The following is a 17,216-nucleotide window of genomic DNA, read 5'->3' as shown; positions in this document are numbered from 1 at the left end:
TCCCCGCTGGGAGTGGTCAGCTGGCCGCTGAGGGCTCCCCGAGACCTCCCACCCCTAGGCCTAGGGGGAGGGGAAGGAGGAGCCCAGCTACCGAGGGCACCGTGACCCCCCCGGCCAGCAGGGGATCGGCCGGGCGAAGCTCACCCCCCAGCTGGGGATCGTCCCAGCGACGCTCGGCCTCTGTGGAGCGCAGGCGGCTGGACTTGGAGAGAGAGATAAAACTGAGAGAGCTGGAGGAGCATAAGGAACAGAGGGAACATGAAGAGAGACAAAGCCAGCGTGAGCTGGAGGAGAAGGAGAACCAGCGTAAACACGAGGAGAGGGAGAAGGAGAACCAGCATAAACACGAGGAGAGGGAGAAGGAGAAGCAGCGTGAATACGAGGAGAGGGAGAAGGAGAAGCAACGTGAACACGAGGAGAGGGAGAAGGAGAAGCAACGTAAACATGAGCTGGACCTGGCCCAGCTGAACAACAGTAAGGCCCCGGCTGCGGTGAGTGAGGGGGGACCCAAGCCTACAAAGAGCTTTGATAAGAGCTTCCTGGCCTGGCGTAAGGAGGGGGAGGACATAGACACCTTCCTGACGGCCTTTGAGAATGCCTGCGAGATGCACCGGGTTGACCCTGCAGACAGGATCCCGTTTCTCACCCCCTTACTGGACTCCACCGCCGTGGAGGTGTACAGCCGAATGAAAGGGGCGGAGGCAGGGGACTACAACCTGTTCAAAGAGGCCCTGCTCCGCGAGTTTGGGCTGATGTACCGGAAGAGGTTCTGGAGTCAACATAAGACCCGGGAGGTCACATACCTACAACTGGTCAACCGGGCGCAGGGATACGCCCGCAAGTGGACAGCTGGGGCCCAAACTAGAGAGGACCTGCTTGACTTATTCATACTGGAGCACCTGTATGCGCAGTGCCCCTCTGACCTGCGGCTGTGGTTGATGGACCAGAAGCCGGAGAACCCGCAGCACACCGGCCAGCTGGCCGACCAATACATGGACAGTCGGACAGGGGATGGCAGGGAGGAGTCTCGAAGGAGCAGGCCTGCCTCAACGCAGAGAGAAAGTCACCATGGGACCTCCCAGCGGGGGCCTATGGAGAATCCCCACCAAAGTGGAACATCCAGCGCCAGGTCCATCCGACCCACTCGAGGGGAACCACGAGACATGAGCTGCTTTTCCTGTGGCCAACGAGGCCACATACGGGCCCAGTGCCCCAAGCTCAGGGACAGACCGAGCAGACCCAACCCACAGAGGGTTGACTGGATAAAGACCCAATTGGATGAGGGGCAGCATTCCCAGGAAAGGGGGGCTGGCAGTGTTCCACCTGGGAAGGAGGGAGTAAAACCTTCTGTTTTACTGGCTTGGCTGAGAGTCACTGTGGGTCCCAGGAAGAGGGGTGCAGGGACGGACTCCCCCACACTCCGTGACATACTGTAATGGGTTAAAAATCTTGCAGCTGAGTCCTGACCTTCATAAACTTGAGGTGCACTGATGGAGAAGTGTAGTCCAGGTTTCTTGTGCACTTGAAAAGAGCACATTGTGTCCTCCCCATCTTACTTTAATCAATCAATTTCCAACATGCAATAGTCTTACCAACTCATTCTGAAGGTGTTATGTGCTGTAAGGGACACAGTATGTGTGCCCACTATTCATCATAATGGCTAAGGTATGATGTTTCTGATGTACTGCATACATGTTAGTGTGGAAAAAATTATAAGGATCTCAATATCAGAATCATCATAAAGATCTAGTTTTGTTTTTTTTTAAATCCATTACCGTGTAGCTCAAGGTCATAGTTCATCCACTTTCATGTGGTGTTATCCTTATCTTGGTAAGCCTACAAAGGAGGAAATAAATTAATGGCAATAAAGAATAAAATAGTAAATTAAATAATGATAATAATTAATAAATAATGATTATAAGTGGTACTATCCTGTGGAGAGGAGGGAAAGTGCTGAAAGGGCTAGAGTGAGCCACTTCTCTCCTGTGAACATGATACAGCAGCAATTTTCAACTTGCACATCTAAAAGTATTTGAGTGGAACAGCAGGGTATACAGCACCAAATACATTAGACATGTGGATTTCCTGTACTTGCCCACTATGCACTGACAAGCTTTGTCTGCAGGCAAAACTGGCAGATGGTAGGGGACAAAATGAAGATCTCTTTGTGAAACAGAAAGAGAATTGGGCAAAGCAGGGTTATATTTATTTATGTATTGTTTTGGCCAATCTATTCGTAATGTAATGTTTTTCATTTCAACAGAACTCCACTGACTTCTGAAAACTCCTTTACAAGCATAAAAACCACTTGAGTTCTCCAAATACTATTTCAAAATTGTGCACCTCTTAATAAAATGCTCCTTCATACACAATAAATCCCAATTCAGAAATTCTGCCTGGGCCGGATCTACCACCCACTGAAATCAATGGGAGTCTTTCCATTAAGGTAAAAGGGCTTTGGATACAGCCCTATGTAAATACATAATGTTTTGAATTCATCAGACAAAGGGAATTTCATACCAAATATTATCATATACAAAAGCTTCTTGCAAACAAAGATATCTAGTGTTGATCAATAGATGGCAAGCTTGCTACATCTAACTTTTGGAACATTTTATCCTGTTGACATTTCCAGTTTTATGCCATATTATAATTTAAGATATCTTTAAATTCATCCTATTTAGTGTATTATGGAAATAATTTATGTATAAGACACTCCATATAGAAGATATATGTAATAGCCTTTAAGGTGCTACTGTAAAGAAATACATTTGTCTTAGTTAATATATGTGCTAAATTCGCACAGCTGTTTTTTTCCTGGTATATCTAAAATTACTACATCCTTTATTTCTTGAGAGCTTTTTATTTTTATTTGCAACTTGCTAGTTGTATCAATGCTGTGTTTTCTCACTCTTTTGCGTAGTTACAGTACTTAAACACTTTTCTCCCTATCAGAAGCTTTGCACACAGCTCACTATAGGAACTGCAACAGACAGCTAATAATCAGAAGTATCTACAATACTGAATACTAGAAACCACACAACAGGGATGAGAAAATGTTTCATTTATTATGTATCTCCCATTATTCTTTAATGAGCAGTGCATGTGCCTTTTTCTAATAGCATAATAATCATATATTTATGTCCGGTGATGGGGGGATAATGTGGATAGGGAAAAAAGTAAGTAAAATAAAACAGATAATAAGAATACAAGAGTATGGAATCAGAATTAAATCCTTAAAGCAGTGAATAAACAGGACTGAAGGAGATGATTGGCAGCCTGAGAAATTACAAATTTTAATTGTCTGTGGCCAAAATACACATTGAATTAGTTCTTCTTGTGCTCTTCAATGGTTGGTCGTGTTTGCTGTCTTGAATGTTCCAGAATGACTATGTGGAGTCTGTACTGACTGTAAGTAATGGAAATTGTTCTCCAATATTAACAAGGGATTGCTAAAAGATTGGCACTGAAGTTCATTTATATTTCTCCAGTAGAAGAGCCACATATATCTATTACCTATTTTGTCTGACCTTGGGACTTCCTGACGTTTACTAGGGGAAAAGTCAAATGCTTTTTTTTAACCCTTAGCCATGTGGGGGAATTTTATTCAATATTTAGCATGAAAATTAAATAAATTTCTTTATGGAGATAAGAAAAATATAACAAAGGGCTGGTTATTCATTATAATTTTAAACTCGATGTCTCAAGTGCTCCTCTCCACTATATGGTGTGTGTGTGGGGGATGGGGGGACAAAAAACAAAGTCATGGGGGAAATGACTCAAGCTACATGGATAGGAGAGTGGTGGTTCTGTTGCAGCCTTTATTCCCTTCAACAAACCAGCCCCTCTTTGCACGTTCCACATGAGTGGGGTTCTAGGGACTAGGGGATAGGAAATGTTGAGCCAGAGGAACAAATGGCACAGCCAATAAGTGGCCATTCTATGAAACTTGTTTCCTTGGCAACTCAGCAACCTTGAGGCAGTTGAGGCAGTGAGAAAGTTATTGCCACCCATTGTTCATAGCATTCATAGTTTCTGCCACCTTCAGAGAGTGTATACGGTTTCTCCTGCTCTGCGCTGCTGGCAGCCCAGAGCCCTTAAATCCCAGCCGCGTCGGGAGTCAGAGGGCTCTGGGCTGCCTGCTGCCGCCGGAGCCCCTTAGGACCTCAGCCAGTCCTGACTGGGATCTGGGCTGGGCTGCCTGCTGCTCCAGAGCCCCAGAGCCCTCAGCCCCTGACCAGCAGGATGCCCTGGCCTCTTTCTCTGCTGGCCTGACGAGCCCAGAGCCCTGAGACAGGCCCCGCCCTGCAGAATCAGAGGGCCCTCTGGCCCCCCACCGCCCCCCCGGGGGCCCAGAGCCCTGCTACCCCTCTCCGCTGCTCCTCACCAAGGAGCCCAGGATTGCCTGAGTACCTTGCCGATTCTGATTTACTGCGCGGCTGCCTCCAGCCTCCGCCCTGAGCCTGCGCCATCCAGCAAAGCCTGCCCTCCACCTCCCCTCTCCAGCCCCTGCCCCCCCTGCCCCCCCCTGGTCCCCCTGGGACCCTCTCCTCTCTCCTTCCCCCTCTGCCCCCCCCTTGCCCTCCCCCCACCCCACCCAACTTCCCAGGACCGCACCCCTACCTCCCACCTCCTAAAACTCTGCCCCTGCATGAGCAAAACCCGCTGCCTCTCGGCCCTTGAACCTCTGCCCCATCCAACCTCTGCCTCCCAACCCCCTGCTCCCCCTCCCAGACCCCCCTCTTTTCTCCCCCCTCTTCTCCAACCCCAAACTGGGGCATCTCTGATTGAGTGCTACTCAGCTGGAGCTTGAGACTGTGCAGTTGCTGCCATGGGAGCCCCCCACCACAGCATGCACCCCGCCCCCCTGGATTGATTTCCAGAATCAAAATTCAGAGCTCCTGCCTCCCGGAACCTCGGCTTTAAGTCTCAGTCAGCACTCTCCCAAGTTTCTCAAGGTACCAACAACTGAACAGAGAGGAGTTCAGAGAAGAGAGATCTTGTGGCCAGAAAAGAAAACCCCTCTGTCAGGTCCATCTTGAGGAGTGGAGTGAAGAAAGTGCAGTCTGAGGGAGTGCCAGCGCTCTGGAACTTCCCCATACAAACACACAAGCCAGTCTCTCGGGTAGGAGCCTCTGACAACTCTGGGGGGCAGCAGCAGGTTCTCTCCAAGCTGTCTGACTCCTGCAGGTGGTCTGCATGCCCCTCTTCCACCATGTCCTTTCTTAGCCGTGCACTTTCTTCCACAGTCCTGGGCCCAACAGGGCAGAGGCAAACCGAGCCCCCCATTTTGGGACAAACCTGCCGCCTATGAGTGTATATAATGCAGGGCTACAATGAAGGTGGTCTGTGACAACATGGCTCCTGAGTGCTGGAATGCTTTGGCTCCAAATACCTACAGAAAGGCAACTGGAAAGCTTTTAAAAACAATCATTGTATATTATCATCTTGTACACTGTGAGGGGGGGAACAAAAAGAGTTATTGTGAGCATATAAACGTGGCTGTTTCTGGCTACAGTATGCAGACAGCTAGGGTATCTATAGATCCTTTATAGAGCAGATATTTGTCTAGTCATTCAACTAATTGCTAGTGATTGATTAAATATTGGTGGGCAGGGAATAAGAATTATAAATACTAGGACTCCAGTTCAATCCAGTTCCACTGTATTCAAGCCTGATAATCTAAGTGAAACTTTGAAACTAGATGGCATGATTCAGTCAAATATATGTACTGTAATTGTTTGTGAATATGCATATTCAACATTAAATATGTGCATTTAAAACCCACTAATATATTAGGTGACTAATACAGAAGCTCACATAAGGACTGATCCAAAGTCCATTAAAGTCAGTGGGAGCCTTTCAAGGATAGGATAGAAATAGGGAGGTTACATGGAATATAGAGCAATACACACACAAAAGAAGTTTGAAATCCCATATTGCTGACAGGAGAGAGTGCACAATAAAAGCCTCCTAGGTTATCTGCTTTTTACTTATTAAAAAGCTTCTGAGAAGACCTGGGTGAAAAAAAGTGGATTTTTTAAAAGTTGCTTGCTTTCTCACTGAGGTACAAAACAAAACTACCAACCCCATGGTACTGCAGCTGCACTGTAGCAATAATCAGTAGATCACAGGAAAACTGTCACTGCTATTGCAGAGGTTGAAATAGAAAAATACCATCCATGACCTTTTACTGATCTGTCTTTCTTGTTGCCTTCATGTTACCATTCTTCTGCACAACATGTTTATCTAATCTATTATTTTTTTTCTTATTTAAAACTAATACAAATGGAATTTTGGGTCCTCTGTTTTTTGGCAACTTTAGGTTGAGATGGAGATGGACAAAAATTGATTAATTTATCTAGGATCAATTTTATACTTATTTTTTCTCTAGACAAGATACAAATGATGGCACCTGAAATTCAATAAATATATAACTAGTTTGCACAAAATACAATGCAATGTCTTCTGTTTTCTGTCAGCTTAGTCTATCAAATGTACATCATTTCATACAAAGGGCAAGATTATCTTGACAGCTTTTGAAAAGTTTTTTAAAACTAATTGACTCTTTCTTAAACAAAGACTGTAAAAGTCTTCAATTTTCCATATTTGAAGTCTGTGCTTTTATTGTTCTTAATGTTATGTAACTTTTTTAATGATAAGAAAAATATAAGGAACACTTGGGGGCAAACCATTGTCTAGTGTAAATCAACTTAGTTCTATTGACTACAATGGAGATATATGCCAGCTAATTGGTGGAAAAAATATATCACACAGCATAATTAGAGAAGTTTAGGAAATGCTGCATAAAGCTATAGATTGAAAGAAATAATCTTTTTCACATCCCCTTTTTAAAAAAATGCTAGTTTCTATAGCAACTGGGTATTTCCTCCTTACTGTACATTTCTTTACAGTAAATCCAGAGCTTCATGTGACAAAGCAACAATTTTCCAGTCTACAATTTACTTTGAAGAAAGGTTTTTTCCATCCTCTGGGAGAACATGATTAGAGTGGTGCTCACTAGAGCTTTTAAAAGTTTGGGGTCTGTCAGCATTTCTGTTAAAAGCTCTTATTTTCGGTGGTGTATGACCTATCTGTAAAAGTTCTTTATAGGATGAAGCTTAGCACAGATGTCTCCTCCTGGAAAAAAAAATCTTTTAAAACTTGTTTAATAAAACTAAAAACAAAAAATCTATTTCACAGCATAATTCATAGGACAGTTCAAAAAGCAATAGAATAGACGAGTGACTCCAGATATTAGTTGCATTTTTTACAAACTAGATTGAGAGTTCAGGGTCCAGAAATGGAACACAGAACAGGAAAATGATCTGACTGAGCTTTTTGGAAGGGAGGAGGCCTCCAGCTCTTAACCTAAGTATTGTTAGAATTGTACATGATTTATATGGATAAAATTTTTCAAAAACATCTAAGTGACTTAAGATCATAAATCTCATTTTCAAATGTGATTTAGGCCCAGATTTTTAGAAGTATTTAGGCATTGTTGTGCTCAGTGTTGAAATGCCTAACTGCTTTAGGAGCCTAAAACTCATTTTCAGCAGTTATTTATGCACTTAAGAGCCTAAATCTCATTGACTTTTAATGGGACTGTGGTTCTCAGATGCCTAACTCTATTTGAGGATTAGTGTTAGGCTCCTAAATTAGTTAGATTTTGCAAGTTAGTTACATTTTTATTGACTGCCTTAGGGCCAGATTTCTAAATGTCTTAAGCACCTTGTGGGATTTTCAAAAGCACCTGAACAGATTAGGCACCTAACTCCCATTGAGTTCAATTAAATTTAGATTCAAGATCTAAGTGCTTTTGAAAATCCAACTAGGCAACTACTGGCAATTTGAAGGTGCCTAAATAGCTTTGAAAATCTGAGCTTAAGTCACTTTTGCAAACCAGACTGATGTTAAGGTTGTTTTTTGAAGATTTTGTTTTGTGTTTCAGTGAGACATTTGCAAAGTCTGATGCACGTTTTCCAACCTGTAGCCCCTATTACTGTCTGAGCCCACAGTTAGGCCAGGGATGGAGAATATACAGTAATTGCTCAAAGGTAAAACTTTAACTGTAATTGCAAGGATAGAGGACACTCACAGGCACCACAATGATGCTTTTTTAATGAGATGTGCAGCTCAGTTAGTACAGTTTAAAGCAAACTTGTGCTGGTTTGATATTCTCAGGAACATAAGAACGACCATACTGGGTTAAGCCAATGGTCCAGCTAGCCCAGTACCCTGTCTTCCCACTGTGGTCAGTGGCAGATGTTCAGGGGGAATGAACAGAATAGGGCAATTTTCAAGTGATCCATCCCTGGTCGTCCAGTCACAGTTGCTGGTAGTTAGAGGTTTAGGGACACCTAAAGCATGTGTTTGTGTCCCTGATTATTTTGGCTAATATCTTTTTTTTTAAATCCAATTATAGTTTTGGCCTTCACAACATCCCTTGGCAACAAATTCCACCAATTGACTGTGTGCTGTGTGAAGAAGTAATTTCTTTTGTTTCTTTTAAATCTACTGCCTATTAATTTTATCAGTAACCCTTAGTTCTTACATTATGTGAAGAGGTAAATAATACTTCCTTATTCACTTTCTCCTTACCATTCATGATTTTGTAGACCTTTATCATATTCTCTACATAGTCATCTTTCTTCTAAAATGAACAATCCCAGTATTTTGGATTTCTCTTCGTATGGAAGCTGTTCCATCCTCCTAATTATTTTTGTTATTCTTCTTTGAACTTTTCCTTTTTGAGATGGGACAATCACAACTGGATATAGTATTCAAGGTGTGGACACGCCATGGATTTATATAGAGGCATTATGATATTTTCTATTTTATTATCTATCCTTTTCCTAATGGTCCCTAACATACTGGTAGCTTTTCTGACTGCCGCTATACATTAAGCAATGTTTTCAAAGAACTATCCATGATGACTCCAAGATCTCTTTCTTCAGTGGTAACAGTTAATTTAGACTCCATCTTTTTATATATAATTGGGACTATGTTTTCCTGTGTGCATTACTTTGAATTCATGAACATTGAATTTAATCTGCCATTTTGTTGCCCATTCACCGAGTTTAGTGAGATCTCTTTGTAACTCTTCTCAGTCAGTTTTGGACTTAAATGTCTTGAGTAATTTTGTACCATTTGCAATTTTGCCAGCACAATGTTTACTGACTTTTTCAGATAATTTATGCATATATTGAATAATATAGGTCCCAGTACAGATTTTGAGGGGACCCCACTATTGATCTCTCTGAGTTATAAAACTGACAATTTATTCCTACCCTATGTTTCCTATATTTTAACCAATTGTTGATCCATGAAAGGACCTTCCCTCTTAAACCATGACTGCTTACTTTGCTTAAGAGCCTTTGGTAAACGACCTTGTCAAAGGCTTTCTGAAAGTCCAAGTCTATATCCACTTGATCACCCTTGTACACACACTTATTGATACTTTCAAAGTGTTTGAATAGATTAGTGATGCATGATTTCTCTTTACAAAAGCTGTGTGGAATCTTCCCAAACATATTGTGTTTATCTAAATGTCTGATAATTGTCATCTTTACTATAGTTTCAATTATTTTACTGGTACTGAAGTTAACCTTACTGGCCGGTAAGTGCCAGGATCACTTCTCGAGCCTTTTTTAAAAATTGGCATTGCATTAGCTATCCTCCAATTGTCTGGTTCAGAGGCTGATTTAAGCAGTAGGTTGCATACCACTGTTAGTAGTTCTGCAAAGTCATATTTGAGTTCCTTCAGAATACTTAGGTGAATACAATCTGACCCTCATGTCTTATTATTATTTAATTTATCAATTTGGTCCAAAATCTCCTCCACTGACTAATAAGTCTGGGACAGTTCCTCAGATTTGTCACCTAAAAAGAAAGGCTGAGGTGTGGGGATCTCCTCCAAAATGTGAAGGCTGATGAAAATAATTAATTTAGCTTCTCCATAATGGCCTTGTCTTCCCTGAGCGCTGATTTAGCACCTTGATGGTCCAGTGACCCCACTGACTGTTTGGCAATGTTTCTGCTTCTGATTATCTCAAAAACAAATTGCTGTTTGGTTTCCATGTCTTTAGCTAGTTGCTCTTCAAATTCTGCTTTGGTCTTGTCTTCCCACAGTTTTTGCTTCTATTTTTCTCAGTAGGATTTGACTTCCAATTTTTAAAGGTTTCCCCCCCCCCCCCCCGCCAACTGCCTCTTTTACTCCATTGTCTAGCCACATTTTTTTGGTCTTCTTACTCTTTTTTTTACTATTATCTTTATTTGGATGTATACATTTAGTTTGAGCATCTATGATGTTTTTTTTAAACAGTTTCATGAATTTGCCGGCTATTTGTGTCTGTTCCTTTTAATTATCATATAACTAGCTCCTTCATTGTTGTGTCATTCCCTTTTTTAAGTTAGATGTTACTGTGGTGGTTTCTTTGGCATTTTCCTCCCTGTCATAGGTCTCACCCCCACTTAGAGCTGTTGGGTTCCAATGTGGGGACCTGCCTTGGTTTCCCTCTAAACTAAAATCCTAGTTTAGATCTGGTTTTCGCTGCCACCAGTCAGGTTAAAGTGTCTGACACACTGCCTGTCCCCCAAGCTTCCCCTGGGGAACCCAGAGAGAGAGAGAAACAGCCAGTTCCCCTCCCCCCCCTTCCCTCTCTCCAGCCTGCTCTGGAGAGATTACCCCGAGTCAAATTCTTGACTCAACACAAAGAGGGACTCACCTCCCCCTCCCCTTCCCTTGAATCTCCACAAGAGAAGGAATTAACCAAGCCCTTAATAGAAAAGAATTTATTAAAGAATAAAAAGAAAAGTCACTGTTTCTGTAACCAAAATGGAACAATACAGGGTCTAACTTATCAATTTCTGGAGAGAATCCCCCCTCCTTTCTTTCTCAGTAAAAGCAAAGTAACAGCAAACAGAAATAAAGAATTTCCTTCAGCAACACACAATTTCAAATATAGAAAGCAACTCAAAAGACTAATCCGCCTTTCTAATTAATACTCACTATTAAATAGTAGAAACTACTCCAGGAGAACTTGGAGACATGACTGACCTCTCTTAGATCCAAAGAGAGCTCTAACAAAGAACACAGACAAAGGCTTCCCTCCACAGAGATTTGAAATTATGTTGTCTCTGATTGGTTCTCTGGTCAGGTGGTCATCAGGTACTGCATGTTAACCCTTTACAGGTAAAAGAGACCTTAACCCTTAACTATCTGTTCATGACACTCCCTACATAGATGTTAAATTTAATTACAGTATGGTCACTGTTATTGAGCAGTTCAGCATATTCAACTTTTGGACTGGGTCCTGTGCTCCACTCTAGGACTAAGTCAAGAATTGCGTCTCCCCTGGTGGGTTCCAGGACTAGCTGCTCCAAGAAGCAATCACTTATGGTGTCTAGAAATTTTATCTCTGCATACCCCCCTGAGGTGAAATATACCCAGTCAAAATGAGGATAGTTGAAATTCCACATTTTTACTGTGTTTTCTGCTTTTGTAACCACTCCAACCTCTCTATGCATTTTTACAGTCAGTGTTTCCATCCTGGTCAGGTGGTTGGTAGTATATTCCTTCTGCTATTCTCTTCGGCCTGGTCTACACTAGGACTTTAATTCGAATTTATCAGCGTTAACTAACCGCCAAAAACAACCCCCCACAGGAAGCCATTTAATTCGAAACTAGGGGGCTCTAGTTTCACATGGTTGTCCACCCCCCAGGTGGAGTAGCGCTAAATTCGCACTTGCTAGCTCGAATTAGGCTTGGTGCTGGATAACTTAGCAGCTCGAAGCTAGCCGGGAGCTATCCACCACTTCACCTTCTGACCTGACAGCATTCGAGCTTGGATTCTCTGGCCAGCCACAGGAAACACCCGAAATGACCACAGAATTTTTTTTCTTGTTTCTCTGGTTTTGATCTTGTGAATCGGGCGAACATCGGGACAAGGCGAGCAGCACCTGCAACGATGCAGAGGAGGCAGCAGGCCAGGGAATCCCAGAAATAAATAGAGGTCCATGGCATGAGTGACCGGAGGTGACCGATGTGGATCTGATCTGGGTGTGGGTGGGCCTGCGCTGGCTGCGCTCGAGCGAGCGCGCAAGAAGGCAGACCTTGAGCTTCTCAAAGGAAGAAAGAGACACCGCCCCTGACAGCCAGGATCTCTTCATCACCCTCAGAGATCCCCCCTACCCCCCCCCCCTGCCGTTTAGGACTCTCGGAATCAGGGGAAGGATCAGGTAAGTGCACAAAAAGGGAAACATTTTTTTTTTTTTTTAAGGGATTTTATAAAAAAAAAAATACTATATAAACATTTTTTTTTTTAAAAAAAAAAAACAAACAGTCTACACAACACACAAAATGCAAATGGAGCTCTGGGATATTTCAAAAAAGCTCAAAGAGAGCTGAGGAAAAAGCCAGAAGGGGTTTCTTATTCTCAAGCATGGAATTTCTATCTACAGAAATTCTATGGTACAGGTTGATTCATTTAATATTTTTTACTTCCTTTGACTTTCTTTCACATATAGTGCCTCTCTTCCACAAGTGCAATCTATTCTGTCATTGCTATATATTTTGTATCCTGGTATTACTGTGTACCATTAATTTTCCTCATTTCACTGTGTTTCCATGATGCCCATTATATCAATATCCTCATTTAATGTCAGGCAATCTAGTTCACCTATCTTAGTATTTAGACTTCTAGCGTTTGTATATAAGTACTTGTACCTTTCCCCAATATTCAGTTGCTTGCCTTCATGTGTTATCTTTAGATAGGACTCTTCTAGGTTTGATTGTTCCTCCTATCTTAGGGCCAAGCTGTGGCATTTTGCCTCTGGATTGAGCAAGGGCTGGCATAGAGATGGACTGCTTCATTTAAAAAAAAATCTCTATCAGAATGAAATGTCAAATATGCAAAAATGCAAACTAGCATTCTCAAAAAATTCATTTTTGAAAGAACCAAAATGAAATGTTTCAAAAATGTAATGGTCTGAGCTCCTGGGACTCCTTAGCTGTGTGGCAGCATTCATGGGAGCCCAGGGAGCAACACAGCTTGTACTGTTAACCAGTTGTACATTGTCTCCTGGCTGTCTGAGAGTCAGGCAATATTTTTGTTTGGATAAGAGACAGCTGATTTTAGTTCAGCCTGGCACAGGTAATGATCGTAGCTTGGGGACAGTTCTTCAGAAAACTTCCAAGTCACATATGCATCCCTACCTTTCAGGCTATCACTTGTGACACAAGTCTAGAACTTGGGGGTACTCTGAGTTACTCTTTTAGCCAGGAAGTCCATGAGAAAATAGGTGTTTTTTTTTCATGTGACCATATTTCAGTAATCCATACTGTCATTATCTTTATATTATTTGTGTTTTCTCCTACTTAATGTTTCCAGAAACTGATGCAGAATTTGCCATAAAATGCAGCTGTCTGCTTGCTTCTTTGTACAGAGCCAACTCTCTGCAATTTGCACTGGCAGTGTTATTTTAATTACTCTTCTAATATTGTACAGTGTCACAGATGCTTACCAATGACAAATTTAGAAAATAATAAAATAAATTTATTTTCAGAACAGGGCAGTAGTGACAATGTTCTAAACTACATCTAATGCCTATTCAGTGGTTTATGTGAAATAAGTTGTGGTCTGAGTCCAGTTCCCTGTTGGACAGGTCACATGACAAAACCCAGCCTCATCTTTGGCACTAATCCTTACGGCTAGTGTCAATAGAGCCCAATGACTAAATTTATTTGTAGTTGAAGACTGAACTAGCCTCATACATTGTGGTCTTTCTAACAGAGGAATGAAGGATGTTGATAGAGCAGTGAAAGAATATTTATCTTATGCTTTTCAGGTCTATGGATAAAGAGAACCTCAATTTCTGACATTGTCAGCCTGACATGTTCCTCAAGTAATAGATTTCTTAAACACTAAACACAAGGTAAGTTCATACAACAAAAATAAATTATAACATTGACCACACTTCACGTAAAGTGGGGGTAGAGGGGGACATTGTCCAGGCTTGCAAGAGGAAGGCAGTAGTTGTGTGTGTGTGAGGGAACAAGGTCGGAAACTGCTGCAAAAGGTGGGTGGTAGTCAGCTTTGCAGCGCTGACTCACCCCCTGGGAATGTAAGGATTGAAGGCTATAATGGTGCAAGCCCTGACATTGGAAACCCCTTTCTCCAGGCAGCAGGCAAGGCAGCATCCACTCTCCCTCTCATTGAGGTGTGATTATCAGGTAGGGTTTGAACCTGCTGTGGGCATTGCGCTAGTCGCTCCTTTTTAGGGGGGCTTGGAAGGAATTTTTCCCTCACCATCATATTGGCTTGAGTGGAGTGGGTTTTTTTTTCACCTTTCCCACAGCGAGTGTCAGGGAAATCCTATTATGATGAGCACAAAAGGTGGTAGGCTATATGTCACAAATTATTTTGTAAGTGTGAGGCAGATGTCCAGTGCAGGTACTTCATAGGGAAGGCATCCAGGTACCAGATAAATAGCCTGGTAATGGACTTAAAAAGGAGGTATTGGTTAAAGGAAAAAATGATGTGGGGTTTGGGGATCCTATGGTTGGAATGGCAGGGAGCCAACCCCCCTTTCTTATAGCCCACCTTACCCCTCCTATGAGGGGGGCGTGGATGGTAAGGTCCTGGCAATGGATTTGTTGGAGGGACCTGGATGGAAAAAGAGGGGGTGCTGGTGGAAGCCTCCCAGGTATGGTAAGGTCCCAGCAATGGATTTGCTGGAGGGACCAGGATGGAAAAATGAGAGGGAGCTGGGGGAAGCTCCCTGGAATAAACAGGGGGTTACCTGTACTGTACACTTTTATCTGCTGGGTAGAGCCAGCCATCTAATAATAAAGTTGCAGCCTGATTAAATCCATATCAGGTGTCTCCTGTCCTTCTTTCGATATAGCTGGACAATAACACTTGCATTTTAAATGATTTTCACAGGGTAAGTAAGCTGCATGATTCCCATTGACTTTAATAAACATTAGGCCATTAAAACTCCGCACATAACTACAAATATAGGCATATGGTTGTGGCTTGAAATAACAAACCCCAGAGAAATGGAAAATAAAATTATATACTGTGTTGTGCCTAACTATTACAATTTATATTGTCCTTTAATGAAAGCCTTGGCACATGTGCCTGATTCAAACTCCATTGAAGTCAATGAGCGTTTAATCCTAGAGAAAGTGTTAAAAGACAGGTTCTTATCCTGCACTCTGGGTTTGGTAGTTTTTGACATCTTAAGTAAAATCCCAATAGAAACTGAAAGAGTGATCAGAGAAAATGCCTGAATCTGTATGGATATTTTTTGCTAGACCACACACTTAATGCATATCAATTAATTCTATGGTATAATTGCAGAAATGATTTGATGAATATTTTATCATGTTTCCAAAAAAAGTGAAGACTGTAGAAAGTGAAAAAGACCGTGAGTTAAACACTCTTAAAAGATACAAAAATGTTATATATAATACTGCCTTCTTATTTTTTCTTACTCTCTCTTTCTTACTCTTTATGATATGGTGGAACTTGATTTAGTACAGTTTTACTATTTAGCAAAAAATGCCTTTAGCTACATGAGAATACCTTACAAAATACAAGATTCATTTCTGATTATAAGATCATACTAAAGGCCATGTAAAGATGCTAAAGAACATGTTGCACTGTATAGCCAAAGGAATATAATCTAAAAAAATATGAGATAATAGTTACTCACCTCATACACAGTGTATAGAGCTGAAAATTGATAAAATTGGTATGCCACTACCCATGGGGCTACTCCCTCACCTGTTGACATGGTCCCTCCTCTTCCAAAAGCAGAGAGCAGGCTCCCTCTACTTGCCCTGGCCTGGGAGAGCAATGCTTCCCCATAATTTCTCCTCCTCATCTCCATTAATCTCGCACAGAGCTAGGAATGGAAAGCAAAATTGTAATGAAACTCAGCCTTTTGCAGAATAGGTGACAGTGCTTAATAAACTATGTATTTTCAAACATATTTTCTTTTCTTCCAGTTAATTGGTAAATACTGAATATCCTTGAGGAAAAATCTGCTATTTATATTGTAGAAATGTACTGAAAAGTAGGGATTTTTTAAAAAAGATATTCAGCATTGAGTGCATAGCTGGGATAGAAAGATGCTAATTGTATAATATAGTACAGAAAACACAGATTTAATTCTCTTAATAAATGCCTTAAAATAGGATTAAAAAGGTGGATCAAACAGGGAGGGGAGCTCATGAGTTTTGGTGATTGTTATTAGGAGTTATTTCATATGCAGACATCCAATATATTTGCAGACTTGATACCCTGCAGGCATAAATGCAGGTGCAAAGATGCATGTGTATATATTCCAGGAAGACCTCAACACTTGGTTTAGGACCATATAAAACCAATTAAATCTCAGGTTATTACAGAATTTTGATAATTCAGACTAATAATTGGGGTATCATTTGCACAGTAATGAGTTTTACAAAGAATGTCTAGAACAAAAATGCAGCGATAGAGATATTTTGCTGCCAGAAAACATTTTCCCATCCAAAAGAGGGTCAGCTAATGACAACTGGGTGTTCACAGATGCAAATCTACTTCAAATTTTCAAATTTCAAACTAACAGTCTTGGAAATGACAATTTACAGTCTTTTAGGCAGCATGGTTATCAGATCTAACTAAAAGTTACTTAGTAATTCATTTTTAAATTACTTGGTAGCTTTAAGTACAATTACCAAGTAATTTATATCAACATGTAATTATTGCATATTTTATTCACCAGAATAATTGCTGTTAAAATTTAACTAGCAATCTACCAATAGATTATATTTACTTAAAAACAAAATGGTCCCAACATGATGTATATGGTATTTTTTTGTTTGTCAATGTATGTGAATATTCATATGTTAATGCACTGTAAATTTGGAGAGCAAGTATATATAACTATTTATTCTAGTTAGAGTAGCAAGTAGTCAGACACATTGTCTGGTACATAATAGTCCACCTATAGCTTTCTGAACAAGATCAAACCTTTTAAAAATTCAGATAGACTGCTCAGGTGCTTGAATGCAGTGTGGCTACTCATAATGAGTAAGAAGAGCAGGATTTGGCAAGTCTGATCTTGCAAACACTACTGCACATACTTAACTTGTTTCTTTCACCAACAGAAGTTGGCCCACCCACCTTGTCTCTCTGTTACTTTAGGCATGTGACTAGACCCACTGA

General features: G+C 41.3%; 1 long non-coding RNA gene across 1 annotated transcript in view; it reads right to left on the bottom strand.

Moving 5' to 3' along the window:
* The window catches only part of LOC120401850, a 95,475-nt gene that overhangs the window by 14,760 nt on the left and 63,499 nt on the right, over positions 1–17,216 (bottom strand). Inside the window, exons 2-3 of the long non-coding RNA XR_005596783.1 lie at positions 15,792–15,912; positions 1,776–1,836 (exon numbers count right to left, since the gene is read on the bottom strand). This is a non-coding gene — a long non-coding RNA (uncharacterized LOC120401850). The remainder of the gene's footprint in view (positions 1–1,775; positions 1,837–15,791; positions 15,913–17,216) is intronic.

Source organism: Mauremys reevesii, linkage group 3, assembly GCF_016161935.1.
Source record: "Mauremys reevesii isolate NIE-2019 linkage group 3, ASM1616193v1, whole genome shotgun sequence".
Lineage (NCBI taxonomy): Eukaryota > Metazoa > Chordata > Testudines > Geoemydidae > Mauremys > Mauremys reevesii.
This window is presented reverse-complemented; position numbering and strand designations above follow the sequence as displayed.